Source organism: Lactuca saligna, chromosome 4 (genome assembly GCF_052625555.1).
Source record: "Lactuca saligna cultivar CGN05327 chromosome 4, ASM5262555v1, whole genome shotgun sequence".
In the NCBI taxonomy this organism is placed as follows: Eukaryota; Viridiplantae; Streptophyta; class Magnoliopsida; order Asterales; family Asteraceae; genus Lactuca; species Lactuca saligna.
In genome coordinates, this window is record NC_136420.1 from 120,990,455 (window position 1) to 121,000,598 (window position 10,144).

At 38.3% G+C, this 10,144-nt stretch overlaps 2 non-coding genes across 2 annotated transcripts; both read right to left on the reverse strand.

Moving 5' to 3' along the window:
• Positions 1–8,331: 8,331 nt before the first annotated feature.
• LOC145044365 (U2 spliceosomal RNA) lies at positions 8,332–8,527 on the reverse strand. The gene has a single exon (XR_013681322.1). It is a non-coding gene; the product is annotated as a U2 spliceosomal RNA (small nuclear RNA).
• A 518-nt stretch (positions 8,528–9,045) lies between these two features.
• On the reverse strand, positions 9,046–9,209 carry LOC145044339 (U1 spliceosomal RNA). Its single transcript, XR_013681298.1, has one exon. It is a non-coding gene; the product is annotated as a U1 spliceosomal RNA (small nuclear RNA).
• Between the last annotated feature and the right edge of the window lie 935 nt (positions 9,210–10,144).

Here is a 10,144-nt window from a genome sequence, read left to right on the forward strand (position 1 = left end):
ATGTACGAAAACCTTGAGACATATTCTACAACTTGGTTAAGATTATTTATTCTAAATAATCTTTCGTCGAAAAGTCATTTTCGACCTCTATTACCTCTAAATTGACTAGCCTGGATATACGGGCGTTACAATTATCTCCCCCTTATGATGATTACGTACCGGAATCATCAACGAAACAGGGCAGTATAATGACTCCATACGTTATCTCTTCATCCTAGGTAATAATTATAACTTCTATATTCCTTCAAGTCTATCTCTTAGACTTATTGACTGTAAGCAGTACATAATCGTGCACCTGCTCTCTACCTCAGGTTAGACTCCAAATTATGATCTATCATCATGTGTTGCACGTTTAGACTAAGGTATCTTAGAGTTAAATTCTAAAACAGACTATGCCTTCCTTCATGTTCTAATGTGATATAACCACACTTTAACATGTAGCATTTTTAGCTACCAACTTCTTTAACAATGAGCGTGATACTTCTATTGATCGCTTTGATTTCAACATTTTGGTTTAAGTCGGACGCTACATCAAACTTGGTTCACTGAACCACGTAACATACTCATCGTAGTCGGACTCAATTTGATATGACCACTGGGGTCGGAATATCAACAATCTTTTTAGTCATTACCGAAACGATGGTAACGACATACTTGAATAAAACGAAATCAATTACTAGCTTCTTGGCAACCTTGTGACTTTTCCTGACCCAAGTGTGAGTCTTGTGCTTCTGGTAGTATAGGCCACTACTACCATTCACACCTACTCATACTCATCCCAAGTATTGTCCCGCAGTTTCCCAAGTCACCATGCAACAAATCACGCAATCATTCAACACATCAGATAACAAAATGAAGGTTTTATTTTATTACTTGAAACGATTACATGGGTGTTCAAGTTCACCCTAGATTATGCCTCTAATAGGCTACATCATGTGACACTATCTATATGGCTTCTTCATAACTCGATCTCTATATATCCATCCTTACTCCTGATTCCTTGCATCGTCAGCTGCTTCATCAAGGATCATTTGAAATGCTCTTGCCTTTGGTTTTGGCGGCACATTTGGCTTTGTAGCCCCTTCTCTCTTTGGGCAATCTTGCTTGAAGTGCCCTTCCTCGTTACATTCGTAACACACCCTTTTGTTGAATTTATACTCGTTGGCATAATGCCCATGCTTCCCACACTTGAAACAAGTCACCTCCTCACCGCATTTTCTAGAGTGTTTCTTTTTGCACTTCTCGCACCATCTTTCTTCACTCCCTCCTCCTCTAAACTTCCTTGTACTGGACATGCTTTTCTCATCGGGCTTCGCAGACCCCTCAAACTTTCTCTTTTTGCCAACCTCGGTCTTGTTGGCGGCTCTTCCCTTGATCATCTCCTCAACTGACTTGGCAGACCAGATAACTGCCTCCAAAGTAGGTGCCTAACGCACTGACACCGCGTACTCCCATGGAAGTCCTTTTGCATACTTGTCAACTTTCATCAGCTCATCCGGAACAATATGTAAGGCGAACTCCATCTTCTCTGTGAAGTTGTTGGTGTATTCATCAACAGACATGCTTCCTTTCTTCAAGGTAAGGAATTGGTTTTCTAGCTCGAGCAAATTTTGGGCTGAGCAGTACCTACGTTTGAATTGCACCAGAAATTATACCCATGTCAGTTGCAGGCTCATTGGGGTTCAGAGTCTTCCCCAAGGTATTCCACCAACGTATAGCGCCTCCTCGAAACTGACGCACTGCAAATGTGGTATGTTGTTTTCCCTTGCAACCGCACGTCATGAAAGCTAATTCCATCTCCGAGATCCAATCCATGACCCTGATCGGATCCTCCTTTCCAGTGAAAGTCGATGGCTTGAAAGTCAGAAAATCCTTGTACTTGCATCCATTCCTCTCGACTTCATCATCGTGGTTGTTTTGTCGAACTATTGGTGGGTTGACTTGACCAACAGTCCCACTGTAGTCTCCTTCCTCTGTCTGCCCTTCGTTTAACTCGGGTTGTTCGATCTGAATAGTCGCTTCCTCTCGATTTTGCTGGAGCAAACGTCTGGTTTCCTCCATTTGATGATATAACATCCCCTGGATCATTGCTTGCACTCCGACCATCGTTATTGGTTCAGCAACGGCTACCACAATCGGTATTTGCTCAATCACTAGGTGCTGGTTTCGGTTCCCATTTGCATTCACGTTTCCGCTACGGGTTCTTGCCATCTTGATCTATACACTGAATCAGGTGAATCTAGACCTTTACTTAGGATTGGCGGTTAAATCATCCTTATCACTCCGAAACGTTTATATGCTAGTTCTAATATCGTAGTTAAACGCTTAGAATCCTAAACACATAAGGTTTCCAGATCCGGTCGGCAAAAGACCATAGATCCGAACAAATAACAGCATATCAATCACAAGTATTTAGCACATAAAAGCATTTTAGGCACAATTCCTAAAATAATCTAGTGCTCACACCTCACAATCATCGCTTATCATTCTAAGTTTAAGTCTAGAAATAAATCCATATTCCTAGTTCGCTTAAACTAATGTTCTGATACCAACTGTGACATCCCCATTTTCACGGCCAGAAAAGACCGATTTTTTTTGTTTATGCTTTATAAAAATCAGAGTTCATCTTTTAATAAAAATGTTGCGGAATTTGTTCCCATAAAAACATGATAGATACGTTATTAAAACATTTTCGAAGAAACGTATTTTATTCATTTCAAAACGTTTGAGATGTCATCGTTAATACAGAAACATAAGCATAAACAGAACATACATTTATTTACACTAGTGATCTACATCTCTTTAAATCTCTCTGTGTAAAGTGACTTCGTATCAACACCTGTGATATAAATAAACTGAGTGGGTCAGGTTGGGAAACCTGGTGAGTACATAGTTTTTTCAACCCACAATAATATAATTATTATGTTTAAATAATCAAACAATCAACCCAATTACCCATCCCCATTATCTTCTTTATTCTTAAGGATCTATCCTAAGAATCAACTATTTCTCATTCATTCATTCCTAAGGATCATCCTAAGGAAATAACATGAAGTCCATTGTTGCCAATGACACATTGGTCAAGCACAACTGCTAATCTTGTCACTTAGGCGCAACTGCCAGAATTGGGACATTTTCTATGAGGCGCTTCTGTCGGTATTGACCGTTAAACGCTACTGTCATGGTCATAAGGCTCCCTATTAGGCGCAGCTGCCGATACTATCCTTAGAGCGCAGCTGCTAGGACGTTTACCGTAGATCTGAAACATCTACAAGTTGTGGCACAGCTGCCAGGGCTCATCTATAGGATACTAGGTCCACTGTTGCCAATGTATACCTATAAAGCACTAGGTCCATGCTACTAATGTTCCTCTATTTCTGCTTTTATCCCTCATCATTCATCTACCCATGTTTTACCCAACATATTTTGTAGATATAAAATACTTTATACAGTTTACATCATTTAAAACATGTATAAAAATCTTTCACCAGCATAGACAGCAAGTATTCAGACAATATGCACACATAGCACACAATTTATAATAAAATACTTCATATCTATGTGTAAGATGAAAGGACCATGCACTCACTTGAAAGGTGGTGACTCAGCACTCGGACAACGCTTCGATACTCTCACAACGATTTTCCTTCGATAAAACCTAGTATCGGTACCACTAGGGTTTAGTCTAATGATAACCGCGACAAATTAATTGTCTGACTATTATTATTATTATATACGCGTTAATAACACTCAATATAACTCATAATAATAGCCCAAATAATTATTTTAAGGACCTAATAACATTCTTATAATTATTTGAAAGCTATATTAAAAATTGCGTAAGCGTAGCACACTTACAGCGAATTTTATCGAAAACCGGAACTTAATTGGATCAGCGTTTCGAAACCGAAAACCTCCTTTTTCTCAGGACTCCGGGAGCCGCGGGGCTTCCTTAGTGTGCTAGGGTTCACCTAGACTTTAGGGAGGGTTAAAACCCTTAGAGAGAGAAAGTAGTGAGAGAAAGTGTGGAGAAAGGTGTGTGATTTCCGAGAACCTTCGCTCCCCTTTTATACGCCGCAGCCTCGGAAGTACGCTGGGCGTCCAGCAGTGCTACGCGGGGCGTAGCTCGGATGTGGTTGCCACATTGCACCAGTTGGCTCGCACTCGGACTCGGAAGGATAAGGCCGGAGGTACGCGGGGCGTACCGGACCTCGTACGCGGGGCGTAATGCGAAGTGAGGCGTGTCCGAATCCGAAGCATCCTTTGATCATCGATGGACGGCCCACAACGCGCCACATCATCAACTTCGCAATGAGCTTCGCAAATTCAAGTTACAACTTCAAAAATTTGTAACTTTCGCGTAGGACCTCTGTTTTCGACGTTCTTTATATCCACGCGAAGGTGGGAACATACTCTACAACTTTCGTTTAGACTCCATCGGCGAATTTGGAATCGATTTTAAATTTTATATTATTAACAGACCGGGATAGGATTGATCCGTTAAATTCTCATAACTTCTTCATCCGATGACCGTTTTCGCCCATCTTTTTCTCGTTACACTACTCTTATCGATATCTTCGATTCTCGTTTAGGTTGTGTCGGCTAAAAAAGGCTCGATCTAATATTCGAAGTTCGGGTTGTACATTGCTAATCCGAAACTTCGAAAAATCATAACTTCTTCATACGAAGTGAGATTTGGGCGTTCTTTTTATCGGTGTTCTTAGTTTAACATATTCTATGACTTTTGTTTAGATCGCTAAGGCTAAATCTCGCTCTATCATAAATTCACTATTTACGTTTCCCGGTATCATACCGGTTCCGTCGCAAATTTCAACGGGTGATAACTTCTTCGTTATAACTCGGATTTCGGCGTTCTTTATATGTACGAAAACCTTGAGACATATTCTACAGCTTGGTTAAAATTATTTATTCTAAATAATCTTTTGTCGAAAAGTCATTTTCGACCTCTATTGCCTTTAAATTGAGTAGCCCGGATCTACGAGCGTTACAGAAGAGTCTCTAGGGAACTCTTTCAGCTATGAGGAATTGGAAAAGCTCTAAGGAAGTGACGTGGCTGGGGTAAATTCATAAAAATACAAAGAATACTTAAAGAAAATCGAAATGGGTGTTGGTAAAAAATTAAGCTTAAACTTGAAAAAATTGTGTTTGAAATCAAAAAAATATTGTTTGAACTTACCAAAATCGAAAAAATTGTTTTTGAAGTAGCTTGAAATTTTTTTGTTTGAAATCGAAAAAACTTACCAAAATCGTTCTATGGTCATGGTTATGCGAAGAACAATTTCTCATATGAATGTTTTTGAAGAACAATTCCTCAGAGGTCCATGTGAGGAATTGTTCTTCAAACATATGTAATAAGATCAATATCCTAACCCGAAGGTAGGAACCTTAACCTAGCCACCTGTAGTTCAAGAAACAAGGAATTATCCAGCAAACTGTCAAAAACTTTTATTTATGGCACAATCATAAATAATCTATAAAGCATTAATTATTTAGTCTTTATAATCCTAATCAGAAACTAAAACCAGATCCTAGAAAATAGGAATCCTAAAGTAATAAAAAAAAAAAGTAAATATTCTAATTAAATGGACAACTAAATAAAAGGAAACATTTAAAAAATCTATTGAATCTTAATGCTTAACCCTTCGTCAATAGATCTAACCAAAACACCCAACATGGGTCGTATCATTACACCCTTCCTAAACACGCACCTTATCCTTAAGGTGGAACTTATGAAAACGCATGTTCATATCAACCAGATTCTCCCAGGTGGCTTCATACATGTAACATTCCGTTTATAATTAAGTAATTAAATAAGAAACCCTGAACACTAAGATGTAAATTTATATGTTATATTATCTTATAGTAGCCCTAAAATTCATAATAATTTAGTAGGGTGTTGGTTTTGAGTAGTTCAATGATATAATTTTGGGGGTTAAAAGTGCAATTCCAAGATTTATTTTGTAAAGAATTCTGAAGGTTTAGAGTTGTTTGGCAATTATTGGATTTAATTGAATAGATTTTGGAAGCAGGGCAAAAGAGTAAAATATTGATTTGGATTGAAAGGAATTGAGGGGGGAGGGGTTGGGAGTGTCAAGACAATAAGAAGTTTTAATTGGAGATGGGTTAAAACCCATCACCCTACTCATCCATGTTAACCTAACCCTAGATCGTTATCCTCCAGTCGTCACCATCTTTGGAACACCTTCATCCGCCGCTTGCTACTTCGTCGTTGGACGTCGACCGCCACAGCCCGTTGCCGGTGACGTTTGAGCAGCTGAGAGAGAACCGCCGAAGGCTGGAAATGGAGCTGTGATTGTTTATGTGTGGGTCATGAACGACCGGAGTCGCTGTCGTCGCTGCACCGCTTCTGTGAAGACGAAGTCGTCGTCCGACGTCGGTTGCTCCCATTGCCGTCAACAAAGACCGAGTGGGCGCCCTTTTCTGCCACTAATGTTGTTGTCGTTTTCAGTTTAAGCCTTCTTCTCCATTACTTCGGTGTTACACCACAGCCACGACCGTCGCCGCTCTTATGACTCATTCCAGCTGCTCCGTTCAACATCCACCACCCTAAAGGAGACTGGAGTGTGCATTTTAGATGGTGTGTCGCAAGTTTTTGTGTATATTTTGGTGTTGTATTTCGTTGTGTGTATGCTCGTCAGACCAGGAAACTGAGAACAACCACCACGGCAACGACCATGGTGGATGCCTCCATTCTGCAGCTGCTAGCCACCGTCTCCGGTGTCTACGAGCCTGTGTATATGTTTGGATAATTGACTGGGAAGCTTGTGATATTCTTATGGGCCTAATATTATAACCACCACCACCATCAGAAGATCCATAGTTTTGATCTTTTTTTATTGTTTCTGACTTAGAGAAATACTTATCGTAGACTTCAGGTTAAGCAAGGTAATAACAAATAAGGGCCAACAAGATTCATGTATACATTTTGTTGTAGAATGACATACACATGACCATTATGCTACTTCTAAATCTACAATTCTTGACCACAACAAGACTTAAATCATCAACCTTTCACTAGAGCACTCCTCCGTTAACAATAATTGGTGTTATGTTTCAGTGATGTGTTTTTTATTGCAATTAAGATATTGTATAGTCGATTCACTAGTCGATTAACATTGTAATGTGTATATATATATATATATATATATATATATATATATATATATATATATATATATATATATATATATATATATATATATATATATATAATAGTAATACGCAATATTGTGAAATCATTTTTGTTGCTAATGAACTATACGCAGGGAGGAAGACAATTTGTCGGATCAACATAATAGGTTTGATTATGTCTATGAAATAATTAGCTTATAATTTAAGATAAGATCAATGTGGAAATATGAATCATCCGAACAAGTTAACCATAAATAATCATGTTTGTCTTGTTGATAAAGTTTTGTGGGCAGCACAAACTTGTCAAATATTTGTTCAGTTATCTTAGATCTATTTCACGACAATTGCAATTGGTAATTTCTCATTGACTGAGTCAACAAGAAGTTTGACTACGAACTCCAGCTACTTAGGTGTTAATGGTTAAATTTAATCAACTTTGTATCTTATATATCTCGGGCTTATGCTCAAAGAGACAACCAAGATTTTGTCCATCGTTTTTAATGATTCTCTATTTTTAGTCGTGAAGCTCTATACTTGATATGAGGACCTAGTATGACATATGCTCCACCGGTTTTGCAGTTAAACTCCCGGTTTTGCATGTTTGGACATTTTGGTGAACTCAATAGCCACAAAATCTTTATTACTTTACGAAACGGGATCCTGGTTTCTTAGTTGATGGGTGAAATGATTGTGTGGTTTTGATAATAGCAAGAGTGGGGAATGAATACCGGCCGAATGGTAACCTGATGGAAGAGTTTGGCATTGAAAGTGATGGCTCGATTCCCATGCATGATGCATCCCCAGGGAATTTATACTTGTTTTGCAATTTTTGTGAGGTTTTGATAGTATGGATTGCTGCAATCAGTGATATGCATGGCAACTCTATTTAGCATTTATGGGCAGCCTGCAGTTGGAAAAGTGAAGTGGTTCTTGATATTGATGTTAATACCATAGTTTTCTTCAACTCACAAACTGAATTGGTTCTTGCTCAGATTTCTTTGGTGCAGGGTTAGTGGGATGAACCACATATAAGATATTAAACTGTAAACTACAAGGGTCACACAGTCCCTTTTAAAGGTAAACTACAAGGGTCAATGGTACCTGTTGCAACTCTCCGTATGGATGCATTAGAAATGAAAAGGTTAAAGTTTTGATTTGGAGGGGTGCGCCATGCCAAGGCAAAAGTGCAACGCCAAGGCGACACTCAAAGACCCCAATAGCAAGCTATTGTGACGGATCTTTCCCCATAAAAAATAAGATTAATATCGAGTAGGCCGATGGCCCACATATCAGATATTAAACTGATAAGAACAGATACTACACTTGATCTTAGCCAAAAGGCCGAGAAAGGTATGAAATTTGCGTAAGGGAAAGGCCTTCCTTTTTAAACCTACTCAACATTCTCTGTTTGCTTTCCTTGAGGCGATGTGGGACTCCATAACTTTGCCTTTATTATGTCATGCATGCAACCGACTCAACTAATGGCTTAACTGCAGTAGCTTAATTTGCTTGATTAATATAGCTGCCATACAGTATGTTAATATTAATATAAATTATAAACCATGAGACTACCCATCGCAGCATCACAGTCCCTTAGCTTGTAATTAACGTTAGACTGGAACTGCTTCTTTTTGATACCTTAATTTGCTTATTAATTAAAGTAATTAAACCAGGAGACTCGTCAAAATTCAAAATTGTCAGAAAAATGTACCAGCTTCTAATCTATAACTCGTCAGAATTCAAAATTGTCATTTTTTAAGTTTTCTAAACCAAACGAGAGATGCAATTAACTAAGCAGAAATTTTGGAGTTACTACTTTTCTACTGATTGTAAGCATAAAAAGAATATGAAATTTTAAAACTAAGAGTATAGGTAGGAGCCGCGCGAACGCAGGCCCCCTCTAACACAAATTATGACGTAGGTTCGACCAACTTGGGCCGACCTTAGACAGGCACCTCTCCGTAATGTGCAATGGAGACCACCAGCCTAGGCCATGGACCTTCTTGATCCCCCAAAGACCCCGTCCAGGTAAGTGATTTTTCCGTTCCCCTGCCCTCGCTTTTTATCCAACAACTACCTTGACTTTTCTTTTCTTCCGCCTCCGATGTGGGATATGCATGCATGCATGGACCACCTATCTATTCTTAATTCTATTTGCCTTGGAAAATGGAAATGTTACCTAGCTCCATACTAATTATTAACTTCCTTTTTTTTTTTCTTTTATCCTAGCCAGCTTTCTTGGGATATTGACCCCACAAAACAACTTAAGGTAACCTAGCAACTTAAATACACTAAACTTAATAAACTAATGGAAAAGATAAATCGAATAGCAAAGCTAACTAGAATAGTTCTTTTTACCATGTTTTTTGCATTCTAGGCAACCGACTATTCTTTTTCCATTCAAGTTAACTAACAAGATAGTTGGTTGCCTAAGATGGAAAAAACATGGAATGTTGATTGCTATTACAAGTAATTTATCCTATTCATAATGCTATCTAGTGGTTAACATGGTACCATTATACCCTTAAATATTTGAATGTGTATGTGATTCTTATGTAATTATTCTATTGGAACTAATGTATAACCAGCTTACATACCTATACCTGTGCAGCAGCCTCTTTATATTGTCGTTTTGAAGCCATTACTTGAAGTTGCTCGATTACAGAGACTGTCACAATTAGCATAGGATCGATATTGAAGTAAGAGCATGCATACTCAAAATCAGTCTCTGTATTGGTGAAACACCTTATAAAGGAATACTTACTTATAAATAAAAAACATTAAAACACTTTGTCAAAATTGTGATTTAACCAACGTTACTTGGAAGTTAATTACATCTAGTCAATAAATAATTTGCTTTTTGTATCTGTTAGCTCTCTCTCCAAACCCTTTATTTGCTTTTTGTATCTGTTAGCTCTCTCTCCAAACCCTATGATGTTACTATATTTGAAACTAAAATCATTTAGAAACT